Genomic DNA, 16,224 nt, shown 5'->3' with positions numbered 1-16,224 from the left:
GTTTTTTAGGCCTCATGTACAGTTGTATACACTGAGAGGTTCTATATTGGGTGCTATATATCGGATCAGGCTTTTCCCTAGAGGCGCCTGAAAACCAGTCTGCTAAACAGCATCTCATGAATCATGATTGAATTTTTATTTTTATATGGATCTCTGTATATCGCTGTATTTCTATGCATTTATACACATTGAGATGCATAGCGGCCAAATTCTAGATCTGTGTGATACAGATTCTTAGTACGGTTGTGTCCTTGAGCCACTTTAACTGTTAAATTACTATAGCAATTTTGTCATTGGTTAGAATTATAGATGGCACGCCCCATCCGATGGTGCCCTAGGCAGCTGCATACTGTGCCTTTGACCAATCACATTTTCGGCCAACTTTTATCTCATGTGCATGGGCAGCTTAAAGAGGCTCTGTCACCACATTATAAGTGCCCTATATTGTACATGATGTGATCGGCGCTGTAATGTAGATTACAGCAGTGTTTTTTTACTTAGAAAAACGATCATTTTTGACGAAGTTATGACCTATATTAGCTTTATGCTAATGAGTTTCTCAGTGAACAACTGGGCGTGTTTTACTTTTTGGCCAAGTGGGCGTTGTGGAGAGAAGTGTATGATGCTGACCAATCAGTGACCAGTCAGCGTCATACACTTCTCTCCATTCATTTACACAGCACTAGCGATATAGCTATATCGCTATGTGCAGCCACATAAACACACTATAACGTTACTGCAGTGTCCTGACAGTGAATATACATTACCTCCAGCCAGGACGTGATGTGTATTCAGAATCCTGACCACTTCTCTGTGAGTTACAGCACAGCACAGCGAGATCTCGCTGTAAATGACAGTTTGCAGTGTAATCTCGCGAGACTACGCCTGCTGTGCTGTAACTCACATAGAAGTGGTCAAGATTCTGAATACACATCACGTCCTGGCTGGAGGTAATGTATATTCACTGTCAGGACACTGCAGTAACGTTATAGTGTGTTTATGTGGCTGCACATAGCGATATAGCTATATCGTATCGCTAGTGCTGTGTAAATTAATGGAGAGAATTGTATGACGCTGACTGGTCACTGATTGGTCAGCATCATACACTTCTCTCCACAACGCCAACCTGGCCAAAAAGTAAAACACGCCCAGTTATCCATTGAGAAACTCATTAGCATAAAGCTAATACAGCTCATAACTCCGTCAAAAATGATTGTTTTTCTAAATAAAAAACTGCTGTAATCTACATTACAGCGCCGATCACATCATGTACAATATAGGCCACTTATAATGTGGGGACAGAGCCTCTTTAACTACTCTAAACTTAATGTCAACGTTTGGTAGATGTATGAGAGCTCTGTCCATAGACATTTGAAAAATAGTGGAAATTGTGGCTGATACCTGGCAAACAAATGATCATTTGGCCAACAGCTATTATGAGGTAGCTGGTCAGATGGGGGCCACCATTATGTCTATAGCCAGCTTTACACATATGGCCGTCTTAGGCCTCATGCACACGACTGTAGTGTTTCTTAATGATTGCAAATATGGATCCGTAGTCATCCGCATGTCATCCGGATATCTGCCATACTGTCCACAAATACAGTCCATAGTGCAGTCCATAGTGCGTATTTAAGGATCCGACAAAAATAAAACCGGAGGCTACAAATGACGTCACCAACATATCACCAACATGTCCCAACCCCTTGGAAAGGTCACATGATCGCTCAGGCACCATTTTGTTGGGGAATCCCCTGCCGTCGCATAGCAACACTTCCGCAATTACAGTCCACTACGAATGTGCATCCATAGCCGTCAGCAATTTTGCACGCGCTCATAGCCCTTTACGGGCAACTCCGTGACGCAATTTCGGACAGAAACAGGACATGCTCTATATTTTGCAGATCATATCTACAACCGGGACAAACATCCGTAAATATACGGTAAGGTGTCCGTGGCATATAAAAATTAATAGTTCCGCAATTATTCGTAATTACGGATCGGTAGGTACCGATAAAAACTATGTTTGAGTGAAAGGGGCCTTAATTTGTATGACGTACATATAGTGATAATACAGGCCATGTCATCTTCCCGGCGAGCACACCCTCGGGGCTCTCATGTGACAGTCTTTTGAGGATAGTTACTTCTTTGTTGTTGTTTGGCCCTTATAATTATCCCAAGGATTTGGTGACACTTGTCTTTAATCTGATCAGTATACAAACATCCAAAGAGATGCAAAGTGTCCTAGGAGATAACAGTCCTAATTAGTTTATGTTAAAGTACCCGGCGTCAACAACAGGATCAAATACAGGTTATTTGCCCACATTGTTAATCATTTATCCTGCACATTGTATAGGATGAATAGAATTATCTAGAAGCGTCCACTTAACGCTTAGGCTGGAATTCACACGAGCATGTTCGGTCCGTAAATGACGGAATGTATTTCGGCCGCAAGTCCCGGACCGAACAAACTTGAGGGAGCCGGGCTCCTAGCATCATAGTTATGTACGACGCTAGGAGTCCCTGCCTCTCCGTGGAACTACTGTCCCGTACTGAAAACATGATTACAGTACGGGACAGTAGTTCCATGGCTCCCTGCAGCCCGGCTCACTGCAGTGTGTTCGGTCCGGGACTTGCGGCCGAAATACGTTCCGTCCTTTACGGACCGAACATGCTCGTGTGAATCCAGCCTTAGAGTATGTTCACACGATGAGTCAAAAACATCTGAAAATACTCGTCACTCGCGATTTTCACAGCGTTTTTTATGCCCGTTTTCAATAGAGTCAATGAAAAACGGCCGCGTAAAAAAATGGCCCATTGGAACAGAACGCCGTTTTTCCCATTGCAATCAACGAGCAGATGTTTGGAGGCGTTCTGCTTCCGGTTTTTCGGTGTCTACGGCCCGAAAAACGGCCGAAAATAGGCCTTGTGAACATACCCTTACAGATCAATTTTAACATAGACAATCGATCACATATACAAAAATACTGAGTTATTGTGTTTATGTGAAGTAGTTTCTCATGGCAACCAATCAGATTCCCTCTCTCATTTTTCAGAGGCCCTTTGGAAAATGAAAGCAGCCACTTGATTTGTTGCCATGGGCGACTGTTCCACTTCTTCTTTTGCACCAGTTTGGATATATCTCCCACAATAACTGGAATAAAGGTTTAATGGGTGGCAAACTTCCCTTCTGTCCTCCCGACAGATCACCTTTGATTAATCTTCTGTGAAGGTTGTCCATCAAACCTTATATACTGCAGTAATACTGAAAAGGAAACAATGCTGCTTTCTTCCAGAAACAGCGCCACACCTGTCCATAGGTTGTATATCGTATCGCAACTCATGACACAAACCATGGACGGTGTGGAGCGGTTTCTGGAAGAAAGCAGCAATGTTTCTCTAATCATGGACAAATCCTTTAACCTTTCTCCAGATGTGATGATCTTGGTAATGTCACCACAGGCTCTGTCACCACATTATAAGTGCCCTATCTCCTATATAAGGAGATCGGCGCTATAATGTAGGTGACAGTAATGCTTTTTATTTCAAAAAATGATCTATTTTAAACCACTTTATGAGCGATTTTTAGCTTTATGCTAATGAGTTTCTTAATGCCCAAGTGGGCGTTGTACAGAGGAGTGTATGACGCTGACCAATCGGCATCATGCACTCCTCTCCATTCATTTACACTGCACTAGCGATAGTTATATCACCATGTGCAGCTACATACACAAACACTAACATTACTGCAGTGTCTTGATAACGAATATAAATCACTACCAGCCTGGACGTGATGTTTATTCAGAATCCTGACACTTCTGAATCTTTTCTGTGAGATTCGAGCAAGGCAAGCGTAATCTCGCGAGATTACGATGTAACCTGTCATTTCAAGCGAGATTACACTCGTCTTGCTGGAATCTTACAGAGACGCTACAGACGTGTCAGGATTCTGAATAAACATCACGTCCCGGCTGGTAGTGATTTATATTCATTATCAAGACACTGCAGTAATGTTAGTGTTTGTGTATGTAGCTGCACATAACGATATAACTATATCGCTAGTGCAGTGTAAATGAATGGAGAGAAGTGCATGATGCTGATTGGTCACTGATTGGTCACTGATTGGTCAGCGTCATACACTCCTCTGTACAACGCCCACTTGGTCTAACATAAAAACACGCCCACTTGGGCATTAAGAAACTCATTAGCATAAAGCTAAAAATCGCTCATAAAGTGGTTTGAAATAGATCGTTTTTCTAAATAAAAAGCATTACTGTCACCTACATTACAGCGCCCATCTCCTTATGTAGGAGATAGGGCACTTATAATGTGGTGACAGAGTCTCTTTAAGTGGTTAGTACCTTGCGGACGCAAGAGACTAATCTTAGGATGAAATGATCCCTTTTTTGTTAACGTCCTAGTTTTTAACCCCTTCCCATACTGTGCTGTCGAAAGCAACTGTGGCACCGAAGTAGTTTTAAAGAGGGAGATGGCTCCCTCTGTAAACCTATTGGTGCCCACGTGACGCGATCGCTGTATGCTGATGGGTTGCCATGGCAACCTTAGGCCTAACAAAGGCCTCCAGTCTGCCATGTACATTAGCCTTTTAATAGGCTGCCTGTCAGTGTAGAACTAAAATTATAAGTTACGTCCTCAATATTTATTTCAAAAGTGAACTGAACTATTAATTATTTTGCGCTCCAAATATTCAACACTTTTCCGCATGTGTCAGCTCACAATATACATACAGTATTAGCGTCCCTCCTTTGTTGCAATGCTTGACTTGTAATGCGCCGCCTTTAACGGTTTACTGTGCTTATTTTGCCTCTTCATTGGGATTTTATTAATATTACTGATTGTTTACTTTAGGTTTAATCCTAATAAACACCTTTGTTTAGTGAAAGGGATTTTATATAATGGTTTTGGTAGTTCTTTAAAGTATAAAGTTACATTTATTAAAGGAAATGTTTATAATATAAGATAATGGTGCAGAAAACTGTATTACAATTGCAGGTTTGAAGGATTTTAAAGAGACATTCCACAGGATATTTCCAGAGGGCACTCTCACCTATACGAAGAACAGCGATCCATTGACCCCCATTCATCACAGGTGGCCACGCTTGCTCTCGTTCCCCCTGCTAGGTGAGGGTCTTGTTGATATGCCATAAATAAAAGCTTAATATGGTAATACCCTTTGAAAAATCTTTTTCAGGAAGGCATGGGACGAAAATGTCATCTATGCTAACCCTGCTCACGAGTAGAGGCCAAGACCATGCCTCGATAACGACAACCACCATTAACAGCGCCAGCAGATTATCCTCCATGTTCTATTACCTGTAAATAGGTCCAAAATTCTATGCAAATTAATTTCATGTATTTGTATGAGGGTTGGAACTCCAAATTCAGGCATCCCTTCCCATAGCATTAGAGCTAAATAATAATAATCTTCCTGCCTGCAGCCATCATTAGGGGGAGCTCTCTGCATACATATTACTACAGCTATATAAAGACTTGCAGGACACATGCACATGCAATCATTAGTGGCGGGCCCAGAGAGGAATTCCATATCTAAATGGAGTTGTACTGATGTTGTCCAGCAATGGCATCTGTTATGTTTCCCCTGTGCCTTTAAATCTGTTTTGCTTTAATTCCTTTTCCCCGTAGTAGCGGTGTTCCAGAAGAAAATACACGTTTTTTTGTGCTATATTGTTTGCATAGTAACCGTTACTTTACTTTGGCAGGTGCTGGCAAATTATGGTTGTCTCACTGTTTCTAAATTCATTGGCTCCAGGATAAACAGCTTGGATGCCATCTTGGTTATCATTGCTGCGCCATAACGGTGGGAAGGATGTTGCAGCGTGCTTACGTCCTCACGCTGGGGGCAGTGCCTATCTTATATAAAGGCGATGTACCGCCAGTTAGTGTTCAGTGCGTGGGCAAAGCCCTTCAGAACAAACTGCTGTGTGACAAGCTGCTGTTGGTGCGGGCGGCATGATAGGACAGCCTGAGTCTATGTGGTCCAGGAGCTGCTTGTGGGTGATGGGCAGGATTTTTTCAGCTGTGTTGTGTGAGCCGCTGTGATCGGTGGATGACGGGCAGGAGCCTCCCCACATGAGACAGTCTATTGGAGTGGAGCAGAGCAGCAAGTAAGCAACCAGCCAGGTGACGCCTTGTGCCAGGCCCGAGTTTTAAAGAGGACGTACCGCTGAGGGAGGAGTGCCCTTGACCCTGTCTAGTGAACGTGTGAACCAGCCATCATTCGCCTGCCTAAACCGTAACCAGTATTTAATAGACTGCGCCTCTTACACGGGCAGATGATGGGCTGAATGGGTGCTCATATGAATGCCTGTGCTCGATTGTTGGCGTATTGTGACAGTATCAGTTCCTTTTCCCTGTTATTTCACAACGAATAGCCACCTCTGTAAATTGGAAACTGAGGGCATGCGTGGAAGAGATATACCAGGCAGACAAGTTGGTAGACATCCTCCCTCAGTGAGACAGGAAGTACAACTAACTTTTATTGAACAAAGAGGTTACAAAAAAAATCTTCTCTGTAGGAAGGTGGGACGTGCTTAAGCCCTATTGGCTCTATTCAGCTGTGAGTTCATCTGTACACTCCTCTTGCATTCCAGGGGTGGTGTCTTCCATAGGCGTGTTCCTTATGCAGACTCCATCTTGTTACATAGATTCAAGTTCTTTGTGTAATATACTGATATATATATATATATAATATGTATGTAAGGATAATATTTTTGCAAACAATATACATGCTAATGATCCCTGACAATTGCACCGTTTAAGTGGGCAAAAAAATGTTTTTTGTTTTTTTTTGCTGGCAGCGCATCTCCCCATATAAACAGAGGATGTGCTGCCGACAAGTTGAAGAATGTATTGGGTTGAAAATCTTCCCATGTAAAACCACCCTACATAAAGATTTTGTTGCCACTGGTCTCTTTACCATCTTTTCTGTGACAACCCTGTCTAGGCCTTACACCATGGGGGCCGCGTTCTTACCGGGTTACCCTTACTCATGTTCTAAATAGGTCCAACTGAACAAAACTCATTTTTCCTTTGGTCAAAAAGGACAATATATTTCTGAAGACATTTGCAGAGAGACTGAATATATAATCCTGCCAACCAACGCACATATATAGGCACTGCATTGGCTTCACCAATCTAGAAAACATGGGAGCCCAGCAGTGAAAGAAGACACACTAGGATGAGCATAGTGACGTGTGTCCTGGGAAGGAGACCCTTACCAATCATTGGGGATTTATATATATTGGCTACTTTAATTCAGATAAAAAGATATGACATAGATAACATTATAAAGAACACTCTGCCCTTTGTTTACCTACATTACAATGAAAATTCATTATGGGTTTCCAGCTGCCCACAAAACGAGTTATGTGATTTATATTAATATTTATGAACGTGACTCTTTCCGTAACAAAGGAACTATTGGAGAAATATGTTACATAAAAACTTGCCCTAAGGTTGACATTCAGCACACAATAAAACAATCTGTGTATTGATGTAAACCGTGAAGTCGAAAAATAAATTTTATTAATATATGTTTTGTCATGTAGCCCCAGCTCTACAGATATATAGGATCTATATACAATATAAACATCAAGTATTCATCCGTATAATATTACTACATCACTGGGCAATTAGCATTATAATCCATTCTTCCTCCTCAGATATTTTTTCTGTTTGCTAACTTATCATCAGTTTAGTGCCCGCCAGGAGTAGGAGTCCAGTTGCAAAATCTGCACCCAGGGAATTTGGATTTCATAGAGGGAGATCCCCTGCTTGGGACCCTTTCTATCAGCCAGAGGGGGGAGATCTGCTGTGAAGAGCAGCTCCCGCTCTGGAGGACTCTGTGCCACCCTGTATTACCATTTGAATGGATGCTATGTAATATATTTACCCTGTAGTGGCCGCTGCAGGAGAAATGTGCGGTCACCCACAACTTCTTCCTGGCGATCTCGGAGTGGGAGGGAGGTTTCAGCTACTGGACCCATTGCGATCAGTTGATTGACAGCAATTCCTCATATAGGTAACCGGTTATTCAGATGAATACCACCTTTAACAACTAGACAAGGGCTACACAACGTTGGGTAGTCCTGGTAAGATCACTATCATGCCGCAACTTTCATGTTTCCCTATAGGGTGAAAAATTGCATGTGACCTTGGCAAAATTTCTGACATGGTCATGTTCTCAGACCTGCCTTATTACTCAGTATTATACCAATAAATCAAGCTGCATTTTTTTCATTATTTGACAGAAGTCCCTTACAGACTATTCCCCAGTAAATGCCTAAAAGCAACATTCAGAGAGATCGTTTCCTCTGTCAACCCCAGCCGAGGACCTCCTTCTAGGACGTCCATAAAGGCATATGGACAGTGGTTGTCTTCGTGAAGCAACCCCATTAAGGGTTGTAACTCAGGTTTATAAAGATGACCATATAAAACATCAGCTATTTCTTATTGGAATACAGTTCATCTCATATGCATGGGGGACAGACAGCCACTCACCACCCCTAAATGGGGAAAGCAGGGAGGTGTAGAACATAAGTGATGCCCTATGTGTCTGGTAGCCACTTACCCGTTCCGTTAAACAGCAAGCCCATTCAGCTCCAGCAGAACAAACAGGTTTATGGGGGAATCTGAATTATGGGTTAAGATAATCTTGTATGTATGGCTAGCCTTATAGTTCTGCGTAATGCATTTCCCTAAACATTCCATCTTTCTTCTTATCCGGAACCCGTTCCCTCAATTCTTGCCCATTCAGTCTTGAACCCTCCGTAAAAATTGGCTGGTGTTTCCGATTAGGAGAAATAGATCTGTAGGTCTGATATATGGTTGTTGAAGCATGGGTTAATGACCTCAAGTAGTTTCTATTTATCTGCTTATGATCCTTTAAGACAACATTTTATTAGATTTTATGCTGTCAAACCAGTATTACAGTCAGGTAAATATTTTCATGTTCGTACCTTGAACCTTTGAGTGACTGATGATCTAAGGCCCTGTTCGCATCTGCGTTGGAGGCTCAATTAGGCGCATCCTTTACCGATCCGGCCAAAAATACCCGAAACAATAGCACAGCATTCTGCACAATTATTTCTGGTAAGACCACAGACACCCCGCCGGAACCAATTCAATGGGTTCTGTCGGGTGCCAATGGTGTCCATCGTACAAGGGAACCACTGCTTCCAGCAATTTCATTGTTCTGCTCCTCTGATGGAGCAGAACGACGCCAAGACCAACACAGATGTGAACGAGGCCTTACACAATGGAAATTCAAGTGAATCCGTAAACCGTGCCCATCTTAAAATGTGTGTTCTACCAATGCTAGCCTTATGTATACTGAACCAGTCTCAGTGGATGGTTGTCAAGTGCCACTACTCGCATGGTTCTGGGGCATTTCAGGACTGGTTGAATAGATCATAGGTCACACACAACTATGGGATGCCTTAAAATGACTGACGTAATGGGCAATCATGTCCACTATAGTCTCCGAGGACTGTCAAATAAGATACAAGCCACACTTCCTTATAACCACGAGCCCTCTTGGCAACTCCACAGCAGCAGCATGAAGGGTAATTTCAGGACGTATTTGATGAAAGGCCTGTTCCTGAACCTAGCAATTTGGCATGGATGCAGTTACCTCATGTAATCTTGTTAAAACAATTTGAAAAGGAGACTATTAATAGCAAACTATTTTCTGCTTGTGGTTCTCACACAGACGTCAGCGTCCAGGTAAACGCTTTACACGTCCTGGCTTCATGGCTTATGCGCAGCAGGCAAGATAACCGAGCGTCTGTCATATAAACTGCAGCACTACGCTAAGTCCTTTGCCTGCACAAACACGTACCAGGGAACCACCCTCTACAGTAATTTAAAGTATACCAGTCGGGGGGGGGGGGGGGGGGGGGGTGTGTGTGTGTGTGTGTGTGTGTGTGTGTGTGTGTGTGTGTATATATATATATATACACACACACACACACACACACACGAGAAATACCAATATTTCTTCCTTGTGTACAGCATTTTCACTAGATTTCCCCTCTCTGCTCGTGTTGTTAGAATTTCCCTGAGTGGGCAGAACTAGCTGCTATGATGTCCCCCATACACTGCTCTCCAGTGGGATACACTGTAGCACACCCTCAGAAGAAGCAACATGAATGATATTAGACAGCAGTAGTAGGCAGTGTAGCTGTGAATCCAGCACTGGGGTGAAATAGAACATTTACTAGAAGCAGCAGAGTATGCCTATGTCTACCTCCAGCAGCTCCCTCCCGCTTTACTTCTATGGGCAGCACAGAACCTCATCCCCCAGTGAGCTAATAGGCAACGAGACGAAGTAAGATGGATTTTAGCAGTAAATTGAGTGAATGATCAGGGCAAATGTGTGTCATAAGAGGCGAAAGACTGAAGAGAGTGTCACTGCGACAACACCCGGATGGCAAATGTAAGGCTGGATTCACACGAGCATGTTCGGTCCGTAAAGGACGGAACATATTCCGGCCGCAAGTCCCGGACCGAACACACTGCAGGGAGCCGGGCTCCTAGCATCATAGTTATGTACGACGCTAGGAGTCCCTGCCTCTCCGTGGAACTACTGTCCCGTACTGAAAACATGATTACAGTACGGGACAGTTGTCCCGTTGCAAGGCAGGGACTCCTAGCGTCGTACATAACTATGATGCTAGGAGCCCGGCTCCCTGCAGTGTGTTCGGTCCGGGACTTGCGACCGAAATACATTCCGTCCTTTACGGACCGAACATGCTCGTGTGAATCCAGCCTTAGCTTTCATTAATTTTAAACCCAAAAAAGGTTTTTCCCCAAGTTGCGATTTTTGCAATGTAATCGCAGCATTTCCACTGCATAAGTCACAACACTTGGCTATTTGTTGTGGGTTTTACATCCCGGTTCAATTAAAATGAGAAAACCCGCAACAGAAGAGCACCCAAAAAAAAACCAAAACCAGTACCGCAGGTCAATTTATGAACGCTTCTGCTCAGTTTTCTTTCCGCAGCGTGGGCATGAGATTTTCTAAATCTTATTCACTTTGCTGCTACTGTAAACGCTGCGGAATTTCCACATAGAATTCCGTTGCAGAGATTCTGCAACATTTACACTACGTGGGAACCCGGTCTAAGTGTAAAGCGAGAGGTAATGTACTTGCTGAATTGTTACTACCTGTGAGCATCCCAAGACAATGCAGACGAAGCTGGAAGGAAACCAATAAAAATAATTCACATTTTTGCTACTTTTCAATAAAAAGCGGCTTCTTTTTAATGTGTTCATTAACAGCAAATTATAATACAAAATTGGTTTTATTTACATTTGCATACAATTGATATGAATAATGCAGATCTATCTCTACATAGGACAGCAATGATATTCCTAGGAAAAACGCACATACGGACGAGTGTGATGCAGAATAAATTAGGCTCCTTTATTCAACACCTAAGGGGGGCGCGGAGCTGAAGATAAATCTTGTAAAACTCTGAAAACGGTACATGTTTTTCTATTAAACTGAATGTGCCATGTAGTAGATTTTAAAAGGGGTTGTAGGAGATTAGAAAATTATGGCAGATTTTTCCCAGAAACCGCGCCACTCTTATCTATGGTTTGTTTCGGTTATTATTTCATTCAAATTAAGGGAGCTGAGCTGCAATACCAGACAGCGCCTATGGACAAGAGTGGCGCCGTTTCTGAAAAAAAAAAAAAGCAGATCTGTTATTCTAATCTCACGCAACCCCTTTAATTACCCTGAATCGCAGAATACAATAAATATATTCAAAGAAAATGGATGAATACAATAGGAGAGTGACATTGTAAAAGAAAAACGGGTGTTTTGAGGACACACACCCTTTAAAAACCACCAGCATTAATCTCCTAAATTCATGTAAAAATGGGTGAATATGCACAATGTACGACCAAGGTTCGCGGGCTATCAAAAACCAGTCACGCGTATGCCCTAGATCAGATCACATGCGACGTGTAAAGTCTGATAAGGTCAAATGTGCCACCTTGATAGCAGCTAACGTTAGTCAAAATGCCGGAGATTGGAATTATCCATTACATGACACGTTTCGGGAAAGCTATGAGGTATCGCTTACGGTTTATGTAAATAATTATACCCAAAAAGTGCCCCCTCCCATAAATGGCATCTTGATATACACTAATAGAAGATGTCCAGTTGGCTATAAACAACGGAGACAGTACTTTGGGCAGTACTAATATACATGTAACTATGGGATCATATATAAAAACGGAGACAGTGAGGCAGTTGCCCATAGCAACCAATCCAGTCAAGGGAGTCTCTGGAAAATGAAAGCAGGAATCTGATTGGTTGCTATGGATAACTGCATCTTGTATTAATAAACCTCGCTCAATATAAACGTCAAAACACAGAGCGCGGGATTTATCAAAAGGATTGTAAAGGAAAATGGTTGCTGTGGTCAGATGTGCCAATCAAATTCCAGCTCTCATTTTTCAGGGAACCTTTTTAAAATGAAAGCAGCAACCTGATTGGTTGTTACGGGCAACTGCTGAACTGAACCTGAAACATTTGTACACCAGTCAGCAGCTTCATTTCCAGTTACGGGTGCTCTTCCAAAAGGATCGTGATCCAGGTTTCCCCAGACGGATTCAAACTCTGCCTAGTGATACTGAATGGCTAAGAAATCTAGGAATGCCCCTCTGGGAGCCATATTAGCGACCAGTAAGATGATCACTCAGCTTCCCAAGAATCGGAGAAAACTAATCAAAGGCTGAAGATCATTTTTAACAACTGGACATAAGAGAACAACTCCGAGACTTGGGGTGTATTCACACTGCGCATCCACCAAACATATACATGTGCCCTTTTGGCATCCGTTAACCTGGTATATGTCAGTTTACCTTTTCAACTATATGGAATAGCGTAGTTTACTATGCCATTCCATACAGAAACATCCAGTATACAACGCAATATGCTTTTTTTTCACAAGGGAACCTAAAAATGACTTCTACCGATACAGTAGTGTACAACGGAGGCGTCTGAGATATAGGTCAGGAAAACCTCCGACATAAAATGCTAACGCAGTGTAAATAAATACAAAAATGCACCTGTAAATACATTTTTTTTATTTTTATAATGGGTACATGTTCTTTAATTTTATATAAGCAATACATTGATGCATTTCTGTGCTTAAAGAGCTGAACAGACATCGCCTCCAGCCACTGCAGTTTCAGATAAACATCCTGGCGCGGCTGGAGGCGATGTCTGTTCAGTCCTCTATCGCTCCGGTGAAGGACCTGCGAAAGGAAGTCACGTCACAGAGTGATCTCACGAGATCACGCGGTGCTGTGAATCAAGCTGGGCTGGAAGGAAGAGAAGCGTATGAAGCGGATTGGTCAGCGTCATACACTTCTATACAACGCCCACTTGGTGAATAGAAAAAAAGGCCCAGTTGGGCATTTAGAAATAATTTGCATAAATTGAAAAAATGTTCATAACTTAGTCAAACGTTTTAAAAAAAAAAAGAATAATCAGTAGTTATCTACATCAAAGCGCCTATTAGATTAGGTAGGAGATAGGGAAGTTATAAACTGGTGACGAAGCCTCTTTAAAGGGGATGTCCAGGGTACAAAAAAATATGGCCCTTTTCTTCCACAAACAGTGTCACAACTTTCCACAGGTTGAATGTGGTACCGGAGCTCAGCCCCATTCACGTTAATGGAGCAAGCTGCAATACCAGACACTACCTATGGACAGGCATGGCGCCATTTCTGGAAGAAAGCAGTCATGTTTTTTCGAATGCTGAACAAGGAGGGGGTCTCCGCAAGAACTGCTTGCAAGGAGCACAGCTTACGCTTTCCAGTAGGTAAAAACTGCTTATGAAGTTTTACTCTGGAGGAGGAAAATCCATTAGACCTACTAAAATTTCATTTCTGGCAAGGGCGCATGTTCAGCGTTTGTGTATAATTTCCACGACTGTCAAGACTCCATTCAGCAGTTTTATCCCTACAGTCTGTATTGTCCTCATGAGGACAATAAAGCCCGCTCTACCTGTATACACTACATATATAAAAACGCAACAGCAACAAAAATCACCAAGATCAGGTAGAGCTATTGCTAAAGGTTGTGTTTTCTCCCTATTAAAAAGACAAGTAGTCCTTTGTTTCTGTAAATTTTAGGTTACTAAATAAAATGTCTAACTTCTTGTTTGAGGAGAGATTTATTATTAATTACGGCATCCGCACTGCAGTAAGGTTGGCACAGATTTGTTGCTGTAGTAAATCTGAGGCTAAATGAGCCAGACATTGAATTTTACAGTAAAGCATTGTAGTCTCCAGCTGTAATGAAGGAATTGTGGCACCGAAAACACCAGAAAAGGAAAGATCGGGGATAAGACGAGATCCAGGAAAACCCACCACAAGACAAAGACTGCATTGACCTGGCACACACCGAACTGACTGATACTAACCCCTCTCTTGTACAGATGCGCAACTATGGCTATTGTGAAATAGAGGGAGCGACAACTACACTGGGAGCTATTTTGTGGTGCTCAGATAAGATCTCCACTCCTTAAGGGGGTTCTACACAGGATGATTATTGGGCAGACGAGCGTTAATATAACGCTCGTTGACGATAATTGCCCTGTGAAAACAGGGCAGCGATCAGATGAACGAGCAAACGCTCGATCATCTGCTGGTCGTATCGTTTTAAAAAACTAAAAGATTATCGTTGTTGGCAGCACATCTCCCTCGCGCTGCCGACATGATAATGTATGGGGACGAGCGATCGGAGTAATGACTGCTCGTCCCCATCCATAGCTCCGTGTGACAGGAGCAAGCGAGAGCCGATCGATGTCTCGTTGATGGGCGCTCGCTGCACCGGGCGAGTGTCGGCTAGTGTAAAAGGGCCTTTAGGGGAATGAAGATCTGTCAAAAGGAGTGTCCCGTTATAGCAACCTCGGTCCATATGCCCTATTAGGGCACATGGAACTCAAAGGGAGTCCTCCATTTAAGACCCTGCTCAGACCACCCATAGTGGACTCAGCGGGACCATGAAATACATAGTTGCCCATTCATTTGGCTACAATGTATTTCCACAATAACCCTCAGGATGAATGTGTGGCTGCCCGAAGCTTCCCATGGCGATAACATCCGATCACAGGAGGGTCTTCATTTAGAAAAGGGCCTACTCAAACACGCATCCACTTACGTTTATGACACAGCTGACCCAACTGTGTCCTATCCACTCCTAAATCAAGAGTACCAGCTGGATCCCTCATTACCCCAAAAAGGGTTAACCCAACTTGGATGAGTGGTTTTATGGAGTGATTCAGGTAATGGAACAATTTGTGGAGAGCAGTTACCTCACATGTATATATCCAGCTACACCAAGTAAGATTGAATACAAGGCTTTGGCAAACAATCTTAAACCGGACTAATTCTGGATGGGATTTAATTACCGGTAACCGGATTGATCAATACATTGATATACTAGCACTCAAGTAGATTAACACGAACCGTAGACACTTGTTCGGCCAATAGCTAACTTAAAGGAAACCGGTCACTAGGTTTGGGGTCACTAAACCACCAGAATGTCCTTATGCCACTGCAGTTCAGCATTCCAAATCTGCTCATGTCAAAACCGTCCGTTTCAGCATTGGTATTAAAAGTTGTTAATTATCCGACATGAGTTTAGCGGCATCGGCGCTTATGCATTGCACTACGAATGCTCTTTAAAGGGTAACTAAAAACTTTCAGGAAACTTTTGAAATGTCCGTCACATGTCATTAGTTTTGATCGGCGGAGGTCCGAGCACTGAGACCCCCACTGATCACGAAAACGAAGCAGCAGAGGCGCTTGAGTGAGCGGCAAGCCGCTTAAGTTTCTGATCTTTTTTGGGAAAGTCAAGCAACTGGTGTACGGGCTTATAGCCTATCTATTAAGTCCGTACACCGTTACTTCGGCTTTCCTGAGAAAAGCCGATCAAAAACACCCGAGCGCTTCTGCCACTTCGTTTCAGCGATCGTGGGGGTCTCATTACTCAGACTGAAACTTCTGACATGTTACTATGGCATGTCAGAAGTTTTCTTAAAGTTTAGTTACCCTTTAACAATAAGGTAAAACTTTGAGAATCTAAAAGACACAATCTAATACTATGACCGGTTATACTGCTGTACTTCAGTAATAGATTTGTTGGGGTTTATTTTC

This window comes from Rhinoderma darwinii, chromosome 9 (assembly GCF_050947455.1).
Source record: "Rhinoderma darwinii isolate aRhiDar2 chromosome 9, aRhiDar2.hap1, whole genome shotgun sequence".
In the NCBI taxonomy this organism is placed as follows: domain Eukaryota; kingdom Metazoa; phylum Chordata; class Amphibia; order Anura; family Rhinodermatidae; genus Rhinoderma; species Rhinoderma darwinii.
The sequence above is the reverse complement of the archived record's forward strand: the minus strand, read 5'-3'. Positions refer to the sequence as shown.